Below are 22,751 nucleotides of genomic sequence, written 5' to 3'. Positions count from 1 at the left end.
CCTCGTTATGGTAGCATAATTTAATGGGGTTGAAGTGTGTCATAAAAAAATCCTACCCCTCGTTATGGTAGCATAATTTCATGGGGTTGAAGTGTGTCATAAAAAAATCCTACCCCACTTTATGGTAGCATAATTTAATGGGGTTGAAGTGTGTCATAAAAAAATCCTACCCCTCGTTATGGTAGCATAATTTCATGGGGTTGAAGTGTGTCATAAAAAAATCCTACCCCTCGTTATGGTAGCATAATTTAAAGGGGGTGAAGTGTGTAATAAAAAAATCCTACCCCTCGTTATGGTAGCATAATTTCATGGGGTTGAAGTGTGTCATAAAAAAATCCTACCCCACTTTATGGTAGCATAATTTAATGGGGTTGAAGTGTGTCATAAAAAAATCCTACCCCTCGTTATGGTAGCATAATTTCATGGGGTTGAAGTGTGTCATAAAAAAATCCTACCCACTTTATGGTAGCATAATTTCATGGGGTTGAAGTGTGTAAATAAAATTATGCTACCATAACATGCGGTAGGATATTGTTATGTAGTGCAGTTCAATTAAATACCTCCCATTTATACAGGTAGCATTTTCTGATAAGGTAGGAAAAACTGATGGTTAAAACTATAACATTGCGCTACGGTAGGAAAATCTGATAAGATAGGATGAATCGTTAGAACACCGGCCCACATGAAGTCGCGCGTGTCAGCCAGAATCGGCTGCCGGGCTCGGCACTGTCCCGGCATCATATGATACTGCTATGAAATAAAAAAAAACTATCGGCGGAACTGTGCTCAGCTACCGCTGGACCACATGAACAAAGCCGTGTGTTAGCCCGAATCGGCTGCCGGGCTCGGCACTGTGTCTCTACCGTCATTTTCTACCGCATCGACAGTAAGCCGACAGTGCCGACACTCAGCCAGAATCGGCCCGACTACGCATGCTATCAGGGACGTGTTTCTGAAAAACGCGCCGCCTTCTGCCTGCTGTCATTCGGCGAACGTATAGGAGATCTGGTATCTGGTAAGTAACTGGTAAAGTGGTCATTTAACGTAATGCTAACGTGCATTACCAGTTAGTAAGTGTTTTACTATATCAAGCACCTTACGTCCTTTATAGTTTTAGTCCGGCGCACTCTGTATCCATGCTAACTAGCTAGCTAATGTTAGCATGACGCAGTACAGTCTTCCAGCTTGGGGATTCCCACCCCGGTCAGCGGCCAGTATTCCGCAGGGGGTTTGCGTAGAGGTTGGTTACAAATGCAAACACTATATTTCCATTCTTCTACGACCCTTTCATGTTCGTGCATTGTGTTCAGATCAGAAAGAAAAACTGTTAATGGGAAAATCGCCGATCGATCCGCTGGTACCAGGGATCGTCAGCCTGTCCCTACAAGGACAAACGTGTTCGTGGCAAAATGTTTGGTTTTGAGGGAAAAATTGTTACATATAAAAATAAATTTTTATAAAAATTTGCCATGGTGATGAACCATGCCGTGGACATTACCGCGTGAAATATAAAACCGAATCCCTCATCTCATTTGTAAATATATTACATTCTTTAACGTCACCAAATTTTTGTTGTAGTAATTGAGGGGACGCATTGTCTCACATCCCGTGACCGGCGGGAAACCGGCGGGAGTTCTGCCCTCTGAAGTAAATCCCAATTTTTTGTTTTAAGTAAACAGGGCTAAAAAATGAATTCCTTTTTTTGGCATTAATTTATGTAGCAAGGATTTTTTTTAACATCCATTTTTTTTGTATTTTAATAGGGGTGGGAGAGACGGTGGCCATTGGCTAATCAGCCTGTTCACTTATAGGGTATGGCACTTGTCATGTCCTACCTGCCACACCCCTCCTGTTCTTTCTAGCTTAGCAAGCTGCTCCTAGTGCCCATTTGGTGTTACCTTTCATTCCTGCCCTCTTGTTAATGGGTCACAGCTGCCTCCTGTTTACAGATGTTCTATATGTCCTCCCCAGTCCTGAGTGTCCCCCGTTCTGTCATTGTCACCTGTTGCTGTTGCAGTACCTTGTTTGGCCCCATAATAAAGTTCCTTGTGAGGGATTGCCTGTGGTACAGCCTGCATCTGCGTGTTGCTTCCTGTTTCAGCAACATGTCACACTATGATACAGTAAACATGAATATTCCAGCACATAGTGAGCTATCCCAGCATGCACAGCGACACTGAGGATAATAAAGGAACATAAACCCTGTACAGATCGGTTGAGTGAATGAGGAGGTGTCCCTGTACAGGAGGGTCAGTCCATCAGAGGAGACTCTGTAGAAGGACAGAGCACCAGCCTCCCAGTCCAGATACACTCCTACTCTGCGGGAGCCTGAGGGCTGTGTTGGTATGTCAGTCTGATTATCATTGTGCCAGACATAGTAATTTTCAGGATCACAGGACAGACTCCATGACTTGTCATTGGTTCCCAGTCGACAGTAACTTACGGTTTTCCTCCTGATTCCTTTATAAGTCACTCCTATCCAGGCTCCATCTCCACTCCACTCAGCCTCCCAGTAACAGCGACCAGTCAGACTCTCTCTGCACAGAACTTGGCTCCAGCTGTCAAATCTCTCTGGATGATCAGGATATGGCTGCTTCCGTGCTCCACACATCACCTTCCTATTCCCTTCTGACAGAGACAGGCATCTGTGTGTTTTGTTGGGGTCCAGTGTCAGCTGGCCGGAGTCTGTAGGCAGGAGGAAGCGCCACTAATACCATCAGGCAGAGCAGCATCTCCGTCATTTCATCACTGTCACACCTCACACACCCACTAACTCAGAGCTCCAATACACACATTTTATTCCCAATATACTCTGGCTCCCCCTGCGCCGTGTGTGAAAGACGCCACACTGACAGACTCACATGGGACCAAACTGCACTTTAGCCGGTATTTTATTTTTCTGTCCAATATAAAAACAGCACAGCTTCCCTTAACAAAATCAGGTATGTGAAATATATCATGAAATATCAGATGCCGGTGGCAAGACCCGCTAAAATTCTGCACGATAAACAAGTTTAATTACGGGTAAATTACATTACAAAGCATCGACATTCATCAGACATATTCACTACAAAATTATTTACCACAGAATTCGACACCCAAGACTAATACTAAAAGTGAGTGTCTTTTAAATATGAGCTTCCTTCAAACCACACTGGACACGAACCTCCTTATAGCAGCATTAACTGCAGACTGAAGAGAGAGTCTGGTATCTCTGCATGTTTGGGGAAGACTACGGGTGCTGTCTTAGGACAATACTAACCAAGTAAGTACACAAACATGAAGGATTTTTTTTTTGTGAGATTAAAGACGCACCACTATATCAGAATTTTAACCCTGTTATACTCTCACAGAAACACAAAGAGGATATGAGCAGCTATAAGGTATTTATTTATGCAGAGGTTCCCAGATACTATTTTTATTGAAGAAAGCAGTGATTTTTATGATAAATGAACTAATAGTGTTTTTGGGGATGACTTTTGTGTTTTCGGATATTGGATGTTGTCTAAAATGACATGAAACTCACCTAAACGCAAACATGGAAATCCATCTACGCACAGTGCAAAAAGTCACACTCATCACAACAATTGTGTGAATACACCCATAACATAGCATTCATGGTATTATTAATAAAAACATGCAAAGACACTTACATTTCTGTAAGTGTAACAAAGTTGTTTTGGTATGTATAATTACTCAAAATTCCTTATTTATTAAAATCCTGGTAAAATGAATAAGAGAGGGAGTAAGGAGAATTCCCAGAAGGCCCTGCTTCATGGTGCCTCCCACTGGTAAAAAGGGGGCGTGACGTGTTTCCTCTTCCTCTTTCCCTGTCTCTTCGAGGAAGAGGTAACATGGCTCTCTCATTAACCCAATTAAATAGAAAATAATCCTTTTATTATTATATAAAATTCCTGTAATAAATGTTTAAACATATCATTATTAATATATATGAAGCAATATTTTAATGTATGGACTTCATTTGGTCTGTGTTTTTCTTTTTATTGTCGGGGTGCACATGGGCAGAATGTTGAGCTGCTACATGCTGCTGGGGAATTAATACTTTGCTCTTCATTACCAGGTATGTTTTGTTTGTTTTATTTTTTTATATTGATGTATATTTTTTTTTCATTTTTCCTCTTTCCCTGTCTCTTCGAGGAAGAGAATGTTGAGCTGCTACTGTCACGATCGGTCGCGGAGGTAACGGCAGCGAGCAGCGATCGTGCGGGTAAGGAGCAGGCAAGCAAGCGGGATACGGGAAAACGGGGGTTTATTTGGAGGACAACGAGGTGCAGGGAACATCAGACGCTGACTTACATCAGGAAACATCAATGACGGACAAGGGAAACCAGGGAGACCAGGACTTAAATACACAGTACTAATCAAAGTAACTAGACAAAGCTGGAGACGATCAGGGAAATACACGTGGGTAATCAGGGGGCGTGGCACACACGAGGAGCGGACGAGCCGGGTATGACAGAACCCCCCCCCCAAAGGCGCGCTTCTCCGGGCGCGCCAAGGAAGGGGGCGACGGACGGGACGAGGCAAAACAGGACCTGAAAAACAAAACCAGAAATCAACGCGGGACCGGGAACAAGACAGAGGCACAGAACACAGCGAGGGACAAGACAAAGGACAAAACCTGACAGAGGGCTGGGAAAGCAGACAGACAGACAAGAAAGGGCGAAACAGAGGGCACAGGCGGGACACAAGGGCCAGGAGTGAACGGAGGGAACACAGAAGGACGAGGAGCAGAGACGGGAGGAACAAAGCAAGGGGGAGCAAAAAACGAAGGGGCAGAGACAGGCGGGACAAAGGCAGGGGCGTAGGGAGACAAGGAGGGGGAACAAAGGGGAGCCCGAGGGAGACCCAGCGGGCGACGGGCGGCAGCCGGAGGGGCCGCAGGCGGCCGGGAGGCCGGAGCCGGAGGGGACCACGGAGGGGCAGAGGAGGCAGGGCGAGGGACCCGCGGAGGGGCCAGGGAGGGAGCAGGAGGGAGCACCGGGGAAGGGGACGAGGGAGCTGGAAGGGGCCTGGGCGAAGGCAAGGCGAGGGGGGGAGCCGCTGCAGGCGGCGACGTCCTCCGACGAGCCGAAGGTGGGGGCCCCGCAGGCGACCGAGGAGCCGCCGTCGGGGAACCCCCAGGCGACCGACCAGGCACCGGAGGGGGGAGCGAGGCAGGGCGACGAGGCACCGGAGAGGGACCCGCAGGCGACAGCCGACCCGGAGGGCCAGGACCCGCGGGCGCCATCCGAGCCCCAGCGCAGGCGAGGCAGGGCGAGCCAGGGGGCAGGGCGGGCGGGACCCCAGCCCTGCGTCTGTGTCCCCTTCCCCTGCGGGACACAGACAGGCCGACCCTAGGTCGGGGTCGAGTTCGCCGGGGCGAGGGAGAAACAGTCACAAGTTCTGTCCCCGAGGGGTCCCATTCCAGCTCCTCCACCTCCGAAGAGGGAGGAGCCAAGATGGAGTCGTCCGGGACCACCTCGGGGACTAGGGTGAAAGGGACAGGAGCTGGGGCTGCTGCAGGCGGAGGGACGGGGGCTGCTGCAGGCGGAGGGATGGGAGCTGCTGCAGGCGGAGGGACGGGAGCTGCTGCAGGCGGAGGGACGGGAGCTGCTGCAGGCGGAGGGACGGGAACTGGAGCGCGGTCGGGAACTGGAGCGCGGTCGGGAACTGGAGCGGAAGTCTGTGGGGGTGCCTGCCCGGGAGCTGCAGGTGGCTGCAGTGGGGGCGCCTGCCCGGGAGCTGCAGGTGGCTGCAGTGGGGGCGCCTGCCCGGGAGCTGCAGGTGGCTGCAGTGGGGGCGCCTGCCCGGGAGCTGCAGCAGGCGAAGGGGGCTGCGCAGGCAGAGAAGGCGACTGCGCAGGCAGAGGCGGCCGCACGGGAGCGGGGTCCGCAGGCAGAGGCGGCTGTGCTGGCGGCTGCGCGAGATGCGCAGGCGGCCAGAGTGGAGGGAGCCCCTCTGACCTGGCGATTGCAGCGAGCAGCGGAGGTAGCTGCTCAAGCTGCTCAGTGGCCAGGCGTGTTCTCCGGAAAGGGGAAGCTGCCCTGGGAGACAGCTTCGCAGCGCTGGGGACTTCCGGGGTGATCGGGATACACTCCCGATCATCTCCAGGAAGAGAAGCGGGGACGACGGAACACGCCCCCAGGACGATCGTCGGAGCGATTGCCGGTCTTTTCTTCCTCCTCCGGCGCCCGGTGGTGGCGGGAGGTGGCGCTACGCCCGCAAAAACAAACGGCGCAAGGATAGTCCCCGGTTCGCTGGGAGCGACGTATCGCTCTCTCCGGAGCTCGGCTACCCTCCGGAAGTTCTCGCGCACCTCCCTCGCTAGGTGCGCGTCCTCCTCTAGGGATAACCGTTCCAGGATATCCCGGTTCCGGCATACGAGGTTCCATGCGGGGGAGTCCTCCTGGATGCCAGGCCGGGAGATCCAAAAGAGCACCTGCTCGCCGTAACTGCAGTACTCCTCCTCAGTTACGGCAGGTGCCTTCTTCCGTGGGTCTGTCATTCTGTCACGATCGCGGTCGGAGCGGGCGATCGTTCAGGCAGGCGAGCGAGCAAGGAGCAGGCAAGCAAGCGGGATACGGGAAAACGGGGGTTTATTTGGAGGACAACGAGGTGCAGGGAACATCAGACGCTGACTTACATCAGGAAACATCAATGACGGACAAGGGAAACCGGGGAGACCAGGACTTAAATACACAGGACTAATCAAAGTAACTAGACAAAGCTGGAGACGATCAGGGAAATACACGTGGGTAATCAGGGGGCGTGGCACACACGAGGAGCGGACGAGCCGGGTATGACAGCTACATGCTGCTGGGGAATTAATACTTTGCTCTTCATTACCAGAGAGGAAAAGACAATAAATAAAGGGACGTCGGATCCCGAGTCCAGAGGAAGCCACGCGGTGTCGTCTCTCCCTCTCCCGCACCCACACACCACACACAACAAAAAAAATACACAACGCAGAGTGAGAGCATCAGCTCTCGGACTTTAACCGGGACTATGTTTTAACTGGACTCGCTTGGCGCGATCGGGCCGTAAACAAAGACCCAAACGAGACCGGTTACATAAGCCTGGTCTGGTCCTGCACTCTCCACCGTGATCCACACTATAGGAGAAGCAGAATGACATAGTACTGCTGTATCCATTTATTAATTGGTGCCTCTTCTTCACATACATGCATAAGTATCTGTAGCGTGTCAGACACACACTCTGTACTCACTTCAGCTTCTCCAGTTTACAGCTGGGATCCTCCAGTACAGCAGAGAGCAGCTTCACTCCTGAGTCTCCTGGGTGATTGCAGGAGGGGGAGAGGGTGACTGGTGAGCAATCTGCTTGTCCTCTCTCTGTCTCTGAACACAGACGCCTGGAGGATGACCACCCAGAAGGGACTGCGGCCTCCCACCTGCTCAGCCAGAAACCATGGAGCCGGGCCCAGGTGCGTGAGGGAGGAGCCAGCCTCCTCACTCTGGCTGCCCTCCCTAAATGTCCCCCCTTTACCCCTAAAATAAACCTTTGGGGGTGTCCACTGCAACCCTGTGTCTCCTGTCTCCTTGTTTTGGCTGTAAAAAACACTGGCAGTAGGTGAATATGTTTACAGTGGATGTCAAAAGCTTACACACTCCTGCTGTATCTGTGGGCTGACCTAAAGCTATTTAATTTATTTTCTTGAAATAGTTCCTCTTCTTTTCCACACAAATATAGCTCACATTGCTTGTTTTCATTTCAGCATTTACAAAAACAGAAGGTGATATTTCAGTAGAAGCAGATTTATGAATTTAATCAGCAAAGTGAAAATTATATGTGAATCCTCCCATAACATATTCAGACCAATGAAACAGCTTCCACTGCGGTCGTCAGCCATCATTCTGCCTGGTGTCACCAAACTGGGCTGGCTTTCCTGAAAGCTTTCAAACGCTAAACAGTTTGTTAACTAGCACTTAAGTTTGACTGTTAATTAGCAAGCATTTCCCGAAACACTTCATAACAAAAGTAGATGGTTATCTTGCTGGTATAGTAACCAGTGCTCCCACCCACTCCTTATTTTCTACATCCTTCTTCCTTTGAATTTTTGCCTGCTGTCGTGTCACAGAGACACAGAGTTTGGCCAAAACACACTGATGCTCTTTTTTGGGCAATGTAACAATGCTGCTGATATAAGACCCATACAGAGTATCAGACATATGAGTGTCCCAGTTTACCTTTGTCCCACTTAACATTCACCCAGTCCAAAAGGTCTCTTTATACATTCCATACCTGTTGACAATATAAATACAATGAATGATTTCACTGATGAAATTCGCCTTGTACTGCAAAGGCAGAACTGCAATCAACTGCATTCCCTGGCACAACAACCGCCCTGTGTACCAATCGACGCGTCTGGAGGGCTAAGAGCTGCCAGCCATCGCTGTGACCGGGTCCCTCATCCTCCGACTGTATATGAAGACGCTCAGTCCCCACAAGCCGTAGTGAGCAATTGTCTCTATGAAAAATGACCCTTTTCTTTCCCGAGTGCTTGCAGCTCCCTCTGTGTTGTCCTGTGTGTGTGACGCAGCTCCTGACCCCCTGCCCAGTAAGCATGATCCCCAATCCCCATTTATCCCCAGTTATCACTTTGCGAGGCTGGAGAAGTCCTGCCATTTCCTGCAGACTTCAATCCCAGATCACTGCTGGCCACAGTAGCCTTTCATCCCGGCAGTGATTTCCCCCCATTGTTCCCCCACCTCCATTAGTTGTATCGCCGCCTTGCAGAGCTGATGTTTCCTCTTTCTCTGGCTGCTGTCCATGGTTTCTTTGTACAAAAGAGCCCCATCACGTTTTCAGCCTATTGGTATATTTGCAAATGATAATTTAATTTGTTATTCTGTCTGTGCATTTTCAGACGTTTAGATTTGGATTATATGTTATATTGTTCATGTTTACATGCATCATGTAGCAATGATTTGACTCGCATTTTGCTATTGACATACTTGGAATCGATTTTCCTGTTATTGACAGTTTGTGCTTTTCTCACGTGGAGGCTGGGAAGAGCCAACAAAGTCCTACTTAAAGTTTGTCTGTTAATTCTGGAATAATGAAGGCTTTTGGGAAACGCACATAGACCACACTCATTCTTTACTTACATTGTTTGTTATTTTGTTCATTATTCGCTAAGACTGATCGCCTTCGGGAAAGCCCTCCCTGACTAGTAACTCTGAAAGGAGGAGATGTGAACATCCCCAGCAACTACTGCAAGCCTGTCAGGCTTTAAATTATGCAAATTATAAAGATAAGTTAATTGCAAAAAACTTTATGGATGGAACAGTATTTTCTGAAATTCTGTTTGAGAGCCCTTAGCACATTAACATTTGAAAGCCTGTGGTCCACACAGATCTGTACAGTACAGTGAGAGCAGATTATAGGAGAGATTCATCTCTCATAGCTGACAGACGGCTGATGTGACACAGAATTGTGGCCATGCAGCAGATTTCTAAAATAACAGAGTATTTTATTTGATGTAATTCCACCTGAGGAAATATGATTTAGCTTCTTCTATGGGACTGTGAATAGTCCAGCGCATGCATTTACTCTAGTGTACAGCAGAACAAGGTTTTCTCGGTCGCTTTGGTACATTTCTCAGATCTGAAATGAAATTCTCATAACTACTTATACAACCTCCACATCATCGAGTCCCTTTTGCACATCATACATGCAAAGTCTCATTCTTTTGGTCAAATTGCAAATGCTTTGGCTCAGTCGTGCAAATAATTATGTACAATCATCTGCTGATTCCTACATTTTCAATTGTTCATGACATGTTGGTCAAAATATATGTGAATCATCACCATGAAATGAGTCTTATGGGTGACTCTTATGGGTGGGGAATAAGACTCATTTCGTGGTGATGGGTCACATATTATACTGGTTCTCTGTTGAAAAGTCTGACCCCCCAAAACATCTGGTGTTAGTTCATTGTATAAGTCATTACATGCAAAATGGTCGTCATAATCGCTCAAGCATGTTCTCTGTACATCTGTATAACTGCGTGTGTGTATATATACAGTACTGTGCAAAAGTCTTAGGCAGTCCAAAGAAATGTTTGAAGCTGTTTATCTGGGTAGCAAGTGTATTTTGGCTTAGAACAAAAAACACAATTTAACATTAGAACGTCTGCAAATTAAGAGTAACACAATAAAAAACTAGTAAGCCGTTCCATGATTTTGTTAAATTTTACAATTATCAATTAAATAATTAAATATATTGATTTAAAAAGTCAGTGTCACGATCGGCGGGGAAGCGGGTGAACGCGCTGGCAGGCGAGCAGGAAGGAAGCAGGCGAGCAGGCGTAAGCAGGGTGAACGGAGATTTATTATAATTACGTGGACTGGGGAACATGGCACGCCAACAGACATCAATGACGGACGAAGGACTAAGGTAAGACACGGACTGAAATACACTGGACTGATTGAAAAGAAGCAGACACAGCTGGGTACAATCGGGAAAGAACACGTGGGTAATCCGGGGGCGTGGCACACAGGAGGAGCGGACGAGCCGGGCATGACAGTCAGTGACAGATTGACTAGCTGTATGAGGTGTGTTAGTGGTCAAGCAAAAAAACACATGGCTGCACTGGACGGTCGCTGCAAATACTAGGATGATTTTAGCAGAGGTTCTGAAATGGCGAAGCTGACACACTTTGACAGGCATCATATCATAGTTTTACACCAACAGGAGGATAACACTTAATCCCCAAATTCCTGTGAAAATGTTACTGCGACACATAGGCGATTAACTACACACTAATACAATCCAAATCCAAAACACACATGGTAAATGTGCTTTTCTACTCTTACGAGTACTGAAAGCGCTTTACAGTTCATGCCTCACATTCACCCATCCACACACCGGGGGCAGAGGCTGCCATGCAAAGCGCCAACCTGGGGTTCAGCGTCTTGCTGAAGGACACTTTGATGGGGTCAGGAGAAACCAGGGCTCAGACCTGCAACTCTCTAGTTGCTAAACGATAGCACTACCTCCTGCGCCACCATCTTCCCCAAATGTAACGAGAAGGAGGTTCCTCAGAGCTCCGAGATGTGTTTGGCTGTAATAAATCTGGAATATAGCTATATGACATAGTTTTTGATAACACCAGCATTTATTTTTTAGGCAAAAATGGCAGGCAGATCAGAACTGGCCAGATTTGATGTTGCAGCTTTTAATGGAAGACAAAACAAAATTAAAAAGTGGTGAAGTTTGAATGATTGTGTGTTTATTTCAGTTATTTTATATTGGGCTCAAGGATTGGTTTCATCATACAAATACAGCACAGATAATGTTTACTTGAAATTACTGAAAAGTAAGTGATACCAGAATCAGAGGGTCAATAAGCTTTTAAGTAATAATGTGGATTGTGCTTGGGGTAGAAGCTGCATGTTGTGTTGAAGAAAAGTACAGATTTTCATTTGACAAAATATGCAAATTAAATGCAATAATAATATTAGTGACATTCATCTTTAAATTACATTAATTACATACCTAATAATACTTTGAGAAGAAATGTTTTGTCATTATTGTTTTCTATTATCATTGCTTCTTACAGTAAATTATTCTTGATGCCCCCAGTCGGTAGCCCATGTATGTAAATATGTGGGTAGGATGCCGGTTAAACCCCCCGATTCACGTGCAGCATTTGATCACAGTTGACCCCATTCATGCTGGGCAGAGTCATCCCGTCTTAGCAGAGTCCTGCTGAAGCTGTCTGTGAGCTTATTCTCCAGGTCTCACTGGCTTTTGTGTGGCTCCCCACACTTCTGTCACAGTAGACAGTCCTGTCTGCCTGCAGCTTAACCAATGAAGCGGCTCTTTCCTTGCATATAATTAATGCAGCAGCTATTTACTTGCATCTATGACTCAGGCGGCTGCTTCCCTGCATGTGACCTACTACAGTGTTTTATAAGGTGTTTCCTTTGCTGTTCTCAGTCTCTGCCCCGATTCCCCAGTTTCTTTCGCAGTTTTTCCTGCCATCTCTGCCACAGCTTCAGCTGCATTGTCTGCAGTCTCTCCTGCACTGTCTGCTCTGGCTGCAGCTCTGCCTCTTTCAGCCCCCCCCCCCCCCCCCCCCCATGGCTCCTGCTGCAGCCAAACCCCCCGCAGTTACACCCACTATTCCTACTACTGCTCCTGCCTCTAATGCCCAACTGCCCCAGCTTCTGCAGCTCCTGCTGCCCCTAATGCCCCAGCTCACTCTCTGTCTTGCTCTTCTCCTGATCTCAAACTCCCCTGCTTCCTCTCCTCTCTCCTCCATCTCTTCTTTTGTCGTTTTCACCTCCATTTCTGCTATTACCTGGAGTGATTTATTTCCGTAATTACTGCTGCCATTGTTTGCCACCATGTTCTCTATAGCTGTCAGCAGCTGTTTAATCTGAAGGCTGTTACTCCTGTACTCTGATGCATCCAGGTTTCCATCAGAGCTTGAAGGTCTTCCTGACCCTTGGCCTGGTTCCTGATCAGGTGTGATGATCTTTGTTCTAACAGCCAATTCTTCATTTCCTCCAGTGTCTGAACAGCCTGTGATTCCCCAGCTTCTCTCCTCTCTATCATCACTTGCTGTAGTTGTTCCACGAGATCTGCAGACTGAGCATTTTTATCTTTTCTGCTCCAGTGCTTAGAGTGAATGACATGGACTCGGCCTCCACACTTATCAACAAGTTCCTTCAGATCCTTGTTCTCCTTCACATATTCCTCAATGGTTTGGTTTTCTTTAAGCTCATCAGCCTGTGTGAAGAGGACACCTGTGTGTTTCAGGGCTTCCTCCCCAAACCACTTCAGTACCATCTTCACTGACTCGTTCTCTTCCCCCAGGATAACATTTCCTGCGCTGCTCTTCCCAGATCCTGTGTTTCCCAAAAGCACAATTCTTACTTCAGCAGGTGCTTTGGGAGAGAAACACGATATCAGTTACCATGAATGTTATACATTTGTGTCAGTTTGACTGAAGACTCATAGCAATGTGCTACAATCAAGCCTGTCAGCAGGAGGCACCATGAATGTGGTTATAATGAACATGAACATGCCATATTGCTGTGGAAATTCTCCAGCATGTCTTTAGCATGTCTTGGGTGCAGCTACTTTATTCTGTCAGCAGATGACAGTGCAGAGCCACACAAAGCATGAGCGCATGGGAAAGAGACTGACAGTTAGAGGTACTTATTCAACTCATTTTATTACTGAACACAGATATTTCATCTGTCTGCTTATCCAAAGGAAAACAACCTCATTTCTATACATAGTTTGTTTACCTGAACACTGACAGAAAAGCTTAGACATGCAGCCACTCTTAGCAATTTCACGACAGATGCTTCTGTCCAGCTCAGTGGATGTCAGTCTGGCTCAGGGGTCGGCAACCGAATTAAGAAGAGCCACTTTTCGGAAAAGAAGCCAGAGAATTTTACTGGAAACAAACATTTATTCCAAACAGATTAGCGACTTTTTATACATACCAACGACAGAGTAAAACAATTTTCAATGTTTCATGGACTTTTGAACAAAAATGGCATGTTTGCCCTAATTTTATGAATTATATCATTTTCTTTTCATTATATTAACAGGTTAAGGTGTTTCGTTACTCTGATAAAACACTCAGCCAGGTGAGCGGCTTTCCATTTTTGCAATGATCCACTCACTAGCATTATAGGGGAAAATATATGTATTTATTATAAGCCTATAAATTAAGGAATGGAAATTCACTCAAAAAATGCAATATGCTGTTTATTAAGAAGATAATTGCTTCATATTTTTGCATTTTGTATTCAAAAAAAGTTTTGTCGAGCTCCGTCAAAACAGTTGAATTAGAATGAGCCCATTATGTAACTGGAACCCCTCTCACATGTAAACACAGTGACGCGCTACAGCGTTGGTTTGTTGTCTGAGGCTATGATACTGACCACAAACAAATTCTCATATTTCACTGCACCAATCACAGCATATGCAGGCAGAAAAATGATAGCAAAAAACATTCAGCATTAGATTCTAAAACCGTCTGTAATGTCTGTGTTTATCCAGTGGACCATAAATTAAAATAGGCTTTTTATTGCCCAATTTTTATATTAGATGAGACTAAAAATTGAGAAATATCTATATGCACAAGTAGTTTTTCCTGATAAGAAGGATGATATCAAGACTGTCAGCATTTACACATCAGATTATGACATATCTGAGTAGCCCAGACTGTCCGGAAAACAAAGCCATACAGCATATGTGGCTGACTAATGTACATACTGTACAATATCCATCCATCCACATGCGGGTCATTGTTGCAGGGGAGCCTGGGCCCATCCCAGCCAGCACAGGGCAGGGGTTCACCCTGGGTGTGACGTGCATCAGAAATACCAGTTTAAAGTGATCAATATATTAAAGAGTCTGGGACATGTAGAATATTACTGTATATTTCCAAAATTTAATGATAAATTAAGATCTCCTTTGCTTTGAGAAATTTAAACAGAAAGTTATAACTCTGTTCTGTTATGTTTCAGTCTGAGCCTCTTTAGTCTGTGAATATACTTTGACCCATCGACTGTATAAAACATGGACACTTGTCTGCACTGCCTTCTGTTCTTAGGAAGTGAAGCAAACCCTCAGCCATGTTGTCAAATTTGGTGCATGCAAGGTGACAGGGAAAACATTTTCAAGACCCAGAACCTGGAACTTCTATCATATTCTCACCCCAGGAACTTGGCCCGATTGTAGGTCCTAGGAGGTTGTTCCTGAATTTTGTTCTAGTTCCTACTCCAGAAGATGTACTTTTCACTCAACCAAGAGCTACTGGGTGGGGCTTATAGTGGTAAACTTTGCTAATTGGTTGACCACAAGCCCCAGCGCCAACTTGCGGGAAAAGAGAAGTGGAGCAAAAATTGAGCAGATGGATTTTTTTTGTACCTAAGTTACACTAAAGGCATCAATGAGTAACTTTTTGCTTGTGTCCCCAAAGTTCTGCACCTGAAAATTCGATTGATAGCCAATATACTGTACGTCTGTCTAATATTAGTGGTTCCAGTCCTGAAACTTGCCAGCACTTATTAGTAGAATAACGTGACATCATTTTTAGTCTGTGGAGGTCGAGACACTGTGGGAGGTTGAGAGTTTTGGGATCAGCAATATGTTATATGGGTATTTTTGGATTTTTCATGTTGCATTTCTGTAAAGGTACCTGCCATAGAGGTTGGTGTTGACAGTTTTCAGCTGGTTTCCAATAAATTATGTCCTCATATTATGTGGGTGATTCTTTCAGCTCAGTGAGACAGTAGGAAATAGACACTTGAGGTGCATCCTGTCATTCTGACACTATTCTTTGGTAAGTTTTATATTTACAAAAGACATAAAAATGACAGGGCTGAATTATTTTGTTGCCGGCCTGGGCGGGGATTATAACCACCACCAAGTGTTATAACAGAACCATGTCAGGACACTAGGGGGCACTAAAGCATTGGGTAAGGGGAGATACAGGAAAAGGAGAGGATACAGAAGTAAAAGGCTGAGTCTGAATGCATCTGTGGTCGTGGTCTGTTGGAAATTCTAAGATTCACAGCAGAATATTATACATGGGGTCAGAAGATCGGCAGCAGGAGCCTGTGAGTAGAAAACCAACATTAGTTTGAAGGTCAGAGGAAATACAGAGGATCTGGCAATACTAGGGCCTGCTACAGTAAGTGAGGGAGCTGGCCAGCTTACAGATGCGTTTCCAAGAGGGGAGCAAAGAAAATAACATGAGAGGTGGAGCAGATATTTTCAGTAGAACCTCCAGGAAGCTTCAATTTTGACAGGCCAAGCAGCTGGACTCAGTGTCTACGATGCTTTGAGTGATTTCGAGGAGCTTCAGGAATATCTGAAAAGACTGAGGAAGACCATTCAACTCGCTGATGTACATGACTGGGGAGAAAAGCAATCACATGCTGGTTTTGTCTGACGAACAGAAATAGTTTGCAGAGACATTTACATTTATAGTATTTGGCAGACGCCCTTAGCCAGAGCGACTTACATAAGTGCTTTAAGACGTTGCGATGAATTTTTCTGATACTAGCTCAATAAGGACCCAGGCTATGAATACCATCTATCTGAACACTGTTGAGAAAGTGCAACAATTATTTTTTTTTTTTTGTAGACATACACACACACGGAAAAGAGCTGAGTAAGAATACAGAGTACTACTTCAGGTATTTCTGAAAAAGGAAAGCTTTGAGTTGTCGCTTGAAGACAGCCAAGGTTTCTGCTGTTCGGACATCAAGGGGGATGAAGAGACAGGACAGAGAAGTTTGAATGCGCCAGGACAGAGAAGAGCCGAGATGTGTGTCGTCCTTGTGCCTTGAGGGGTGGTGGGACCAGTATAGCAGTGCTGGAGGATCGGAGAGATGGGGGTGCAGTACGGGGTGTGATGAGGTCTTTTAGGTAGGATGGTGCCAGACCATTTTTGGCTTTGTATACGAGTATCAGTGTTTTGAATTTGATGCGGGCAGCTACAGGAAGCCAGTGGAGAGAGCGTAGCAAAGGAGTGGTGTGGGAGAACTTGGGAAGGTTGAAAACAAGTCGAGCAGCTGCATTCTGAAGCAGTTGGAGGGGACAGATGGCACGCAGTGGTAAACCCGCTAGAAGCGAGTTGCAGTAGTCCAGGCGTGAGATGACGAGGGACTGGACGAGTATCTGGGTAGCCTGAGTGGAAAGAAATGGACGTATCCAAAACCAAAAGCCCTGGCTGAGTATTTTATTATTAAACACATTATAATATATGAGAGAGCAAATTTTAACAGCCAAAATCAACAGGCAGGTGAATCAGCAGGAAGTTGTATTATAAGACAGAGTTAGCTGAGGTGGCAACACCATATGCACTGTCAGCCCCTGGACATGGAGCTCTGTACACATGGAGGTGAGAGTCAGCTTGGCAGCAAAGGGCAGCCACCTGCAGTGGCACCTATGGAGCTGGGAGTTAAGGGCTCTGCTCAAGGGCCCAGAGACATGTGGCTGTTCTGCCAAAGCCAGGCTTGATCGAGCAACCTTCCGACCTTCCGAGGCTTAGCCCGCTCTGCCACATATTAGGATCTGTGTGGACCTAACAAGACTCAATGGAAGTGTCTGCTGAACGAGGCACATACTCCCAGCTGTGGATGACACACTTGCCAAACTGGACGGGGCAGTAGCGTTCTCCAAACGGGATGCCTGATCGGGATTCTGGCAGATACCCTCATATAAAGACTCCGAGCCCTTGATGACCTTCATTACTCTCCTTCAGCAGGTACCGTTTTAACAGACTGCCTTTTGGGATCACCTCGGCACTCGAGCACTTTCAGCTGAGAATCTCTCAGATTGTTTCAAGCACACCTAGAACAATGTGCTATACTGATGACATTTTGGTAATTGGCAAAGACCAGAGGGAGCATGACGATAGGCTATGCAAAGTTCCCCAGAAGTTTGAGAATGCAGACCTCTCTCTAAATGAACACTGTGAGGTCAGAGTGAATGAGTGAAGTTCCTGGGACATAAAATAAGCGTAACAGGGACTGAGGTGAATCCCGACAACATTAAAGCCATTATCAACATGCCCAAACCTCAGAGTACTGAAGGAGTGAGACGCATCGTGGGGATGGTGAACTACATTGGCAGGTTTTCTCCCTGCCTGCCCCCAGCCAGATGGAGAATACAGACCAGTGATGTACATGTCTGTGTAGGAGTCTGACTCCCAGTGAAACCCGATACACACTGATCAAAAAAGATGCCCTTGGTGTGACACGGGCCTGTAAGTGAATGATCATATGTCTCTTGGGATTGGACGTCACGGTGCATACAGACCACAAGCTCCTGATCTCCTTCATAGGTTCTTGACCACTTGATGACTTTCCTCGAAGAACTCAGACTCAGATTGAGGACGAAGAGATTCAAATACAGAATCATTCATGTTGCAGGATAACAACTGGTGGCAGCTGGTGTGTAACCACAAGCTCCACTTGGATCCGAAAACACAAGGGAGAGTGACACACTGGAAAGGGAGAGTGACACACTGGAAAGGGAGTGTGGAGTCTATATCGATCATGTCATGGAGCACATACCTGTGACAGAAAGAGGTTTTTGTCTCTTAATTCTTTTTTTACTTAATTCTATTTTACATTTTCTCAGCTCACTGAGAAGGTGTTTTTCTTGGGAGGAAACATGTGCTGATTCCAAAGTTTTAATTTTCTGTTCTAGTTCTGTCTTGAGAGCTTTTTCCTTTTTCTTTTTGTGTGCTAATTATTCTACCTCGAGTTACAGCCTTTGACGTCTCCCAGAGTCTGTAAGCAGAGATACCAGGCAGGTCATTTGTTTCAATAACTGTTGTCCAATCTTTTTTAATAACTTCTAAAAATAACTCTAGTAATGATGTATTCAGTCTCCACCGTGTAAAAGGTGGTGCACTAACTTTTACAGTGACCACATTTTTCTTAAGACGCCTTAAGGCGACGGTTGTTGTGCTGAGCAGCAGAACGTTTCACAAACATCTACATTAAGTGCTTTTGCAGGCTGGTTCTCAGTGCTGAGATCAGCTAGATTCCACTGACGCTCATCTGCCACGGCTGATCGCTGGTGATTTTTTACAAGTTTCAATGCTGAAAAGCTGCGCTCACAGCCTGCAGTCCTCACTGGCAAAACAACAGCAATCTGACACAGAGGATAAAGTCCAAAGAAGACGTCCCTAAAGGAGCCAGGATCCTCACTGACTCTGTCAGACTGCATGGCTTCACTTTACTATCTGCTCTGTTTCTCTCCAGTCTTTATATCTGCTGTATCTCACTTTCCAAGCCTTGCAAATCAGAGCCACCTGCCTCAGCCACTAACAAAAGCAGCTCCTCCTTTAAGAGTCGTTGTCTGATGGCTTAGTGCTTGTATGCCGCTCATTATGTTACAGCTGGAGTTTGAGAAGCACCTGTCCATCTCCCTCATCATGGACTCCATGCTGGGAATAAACGCTCCTTTTCTGAAGGCGTCTTTGCTGTTAACATGTCTTTGCTGTCCAGGTGTAGATGTGACAAGACTATCATGTGGTCTGCTTGAGGTGTGTTTGGTTCTTTGTGGTTTGACAGTGGCAGAAATACGGCGATCACTGCATGTTTCAGTCACTGTACCCACAGCACAGTAAAGCTGTCCTCTTTGCAATGTTCTCCAAAGGTCTGTCTGAGGGTGTCAGCGAGGTCGGCTGCTTTGCTAAGATCAGCCTTAGGTGACTGGAGCACGTCTGGCAGAAACTTTGCTTGACCGAGCACCTTTCTGAACACTACAAGGAGCCCTACAAAACTCAAGTCAATCTGAGACTGCAGTCCTCTGGCTTCTGCAGCTCTCTGGGGATTCGGCATCATCTAAAATCTCACCTGGCAGCCTTAGTCCAGCACTCAGCCTCTCCGTAAGGTTTCTACACGCAGCACGGCAGCAGGCCCACCTAGTCTCACTGAGCCTTTGCAGTTCCCCTGGGCCCCACTGAACATTTCTTTCTATACATCCAGCCATTTCTTGTGAACATATGAGCCTGACATGAACACATACAGTCTTTCCAGCAAAGAGGAGAAAACATGCAGCTACAGGGACATTTTTCACATAGTTAACAATGACAAATGCAAACACTGTGGGCTGCAGTGAACATAAAATGCATATCTGGCAACCTCTCTAACTCCTGTTTGGACCCTAGAGCATCTGCCACTCATGACCTTCACTGCTTTGGCCACCAGCTTCTCTCTGTATTCCAGCCCATACTTATCCAGACATAGAATAGAATAGAATAGAATAGAATAGCTACTTCATTGTCATTCAGAACATACACTGGTTAGTGCACGTCAGGGCAGAATTACATTGCATTGGCTCATCATCGGCCCAGTAGAGTGTATAAAAAAAATATAAAGCGGAATTAACATAGAATATGCATAAAAATATATTAACAGCACTATAGCAGCAAACACCAGTGTACATCGGCGTTTCAGACATATTGCAGTAGACAATTAAAAAAAAGCAATTCTTGAAAGTGACGTGTGGATGGATGGAGAGAGGCGGGGGGGGGGGGGGGCTGCCATGAGGTATTGAGAGATCAGGAGTCTAATGGCTTGAGGAATGAAACTATTACAGAATCTGACTGTCCTGGTCCTGATGCTGCAAAGCCTCTTCCCAGAGGGCAGAAGGGCAAACAGTCCATGGTGGGGGTGGGTGGAGTCTCTGATGATGTCACGGGCTCTGCTGAGACAGTGTTTGTGAGCAATGTCCTGGATGGATGGAAGAGAAGTCTCGATGATCCTCTCTGCAGGCCTCACCACTCTCTGCAGCCATTTCCTGTCTGAGGCTTTCAAGCTGCCAAACCAGATGGAGATACAGCTGGTCAGCACGCTCTCTATGGTGCCTCGGTAGAAGGTGCTGAGGATGGGAGAGGAAAGCTCTCTTCATCCGGTGCAGGAAGTGCAAGCGCTGCTGAGCCCGTTTAACCGGTGATGTTGTGTTTGGTGGCCAGTCCAGATTGTCAGTTATCTGCACCCCCAGGAATCTGATGCTGCTGACCACCTCCACAGCACTGTTGTCAGTGACGAGTGCTGAATGACTGGGCTGTTTCCTCCTGAAGTCCATGATCATCTCCTTGGTCTTCTCCACATTCAGGATCAGGCTGTTGTCACTGCACCATCCCACCAGTCTCTTCACCTTCTCTCTATAGGGCAGGTCGTCGCTGTTCCTAATGAGACCCACTAATCTACTTTGGATTAAGCCTGAACACCACCTCTCACCCCCCCATCACAGACGCCCCGCCATAACACTGCCTTAATATATTACCTGCACTGAAGCCCGTTTGGAGCAAGGTGTTTCAGTGCTGCTCCGGTCTCCTCCCACAGTCCAAAGGCGTGCAGGGTTGGCTGATCGGTGTCTCTGAATTGGCCCTGTACTTGTGTGAGTGTGGCTGTGTGAGTGTGTGCTCCCTGTGGTGTGTTGGTTCCCAGCCAGGGTTGGTTCCCGGCCAGGGTTGGTTCCTGCCGAGGGTTGGTTCCCCCCGGGGTTGGTTCCCGCACAGGGTTGGTTCCCACCCAGGGTTGGTTCCCGCCTGCGCCTGTTGTTCCTGGGATAGGCAAATCTATATTATTCTATTATAAATTTATAATTAGTTACATCAGAGGCATTTGAGTAGCTTGCAAACCCTACAGACTATTTACAAGGTAATAAAACTCTTACATACATGTAAATGCGTGTGCAGATTTGTCTCGATTGAAAATGTCACAGCAGCCAGGAGACCAAAGCTGGCAGCCCTGTGAACCTCTGAAATATATGTAAATAAGCGGGAAACCTTTTCCTGCCACTGAATTAGCTTTCATTAGTGTGTCATTCAGGCCACACACTGGTTTGTGTTAAATTTGCCAGACAAAAAATAAAGATCAGGCTAAATAAAGATGCGACTCAGAAATGCCTGAGTGATTCGGTGTCCAAGGCCTGTGAGATACTGGTACCGTATCCAAGGGGCCCCATCGCGGGGACCCAGATAAACAGCTTTTGGAAATGGATTCATGCATTTCATCTAACTCAGTACAGAAAATCACCTCCAGACATCCAGACAGGACATTAGGGGCTGAGCTGCATTTAATCGTAAGCTTGTTAAGGTAGAGAGGCCTTCATAAATGTCGAGTTTTGCAGTAACAATGAGGTCAATCTTCTTTGAAAGCTGCCAGCTGGGAAAGTATGTTAGATGATTGAACAAGACATACAGTAATAACTGCTTAAACAAGCTGCTTTATCAGTCTGTTTTATAATAATACACTCGTCCTTCCTGAATAACCCCTCACCCTGTTGAATACAGTGATCTGATGCCCATTGCTAATGTATGGCGTGCAGCACTTGATACTCACAGGATGCTAATTCATTGCATGGAGATTTCAGTTCACTTACATTTTCTCCATATTGTGTGCGGTAAGTGCAATAACCAGAGGAAACCTGGTAATCTACTCACACACGTCTAGGTCTGATTTACAGTCAAGGCAAGAGAAAATGTTATTGACTGATGTTCTCTCATCGGTAACACTTTATAAGCACAAATAATGTAGTATTATGCTGTTACTTTTGTATTAATTAACCACAAACTAAGTCATAGTCAGCAGCTTGATTTTGTCCGTAAATATGACCGCTGCACACGCTGCATCTAACCGCTGCTGTCATGGATTTTTAAAGGTCGCCGGCAGGAAACGGCAACATCACGTTCATCTAAAACGGGAAAGTGCTGAACTTCAGCGGCGCGATGTCTGTTCCTGCAAAAGATATGGATGATTTATGGCTCATAATATATATATATTTTTTTATTATTATGAAAGAATGCAAATGACTGCTAGTTACAAACTTGCATAAAAAGAAATGTCCGGTTAAAATTGAGTAATCATGGTATTTCATATCGCGCATAGATCCGCTTTCTTATAATTTAATTCCGATCCTGTTTTATTTAGTAATCTGTGTTTTGTCTCCCCCTAGTGGCGTCCATGAAAAGTACACATTGTTTCCGGAATGATCGCTTTTCTGTGAATTGACGTGACCAGTGGATGTAAGAAATATGACAGCAGTTTGATAGAGAGACATTATAACTGACTACAGTCATTTTATAGAATGTTAATCTGCAAAAGCAAATGAATCCAATGGTGGATGTCTGTGTATATTTTTACACGTCTATTATTAATGATAATGCTTGCAGAAAAATGTAGTGGCTTTTGCCAGCGGGGCGTGGGAGGGGTTCAGTATTTATCTAT

At 46.1% G+C, this 22,751-nt stretch overlaps 1 protein-coding gene across 1 annotated transcript in view; it reads right to left on the bottom strand.

Moving 5' to 3' along the window:
* LOC125721466 (NACHT, LRR and PYD domains-containing protein 3-like) overlaps positions 1 to 22,751 on the bottom strand; it is a 233,140-nt gene that overhangs the window by 155,330 nt on the left and 55,059 nt on the right. The window lies entirely within an intron of this gene.

Source organism: Brienomyrus brachyistius, unplaced genomic scaffold, assembly GCF_023856365.1.
Source record: "Brienomyrus brachyistius isolate T26 unplaced genomic scaffold, BBRACH_0.4 scaffold33, whole genome shotgun sequence".
NCBI classification, from domain to species: domain Eukaryota; kingdom Metazoa; phylum Chordata; class Actinopteri; order Osteoglossiformes; family Mormyridae; genus Brienomyrus; species Brienomyrus brachyistius.
This window is presented reverse-complemented; position numbering and strand designations above follow the sequence as displayed.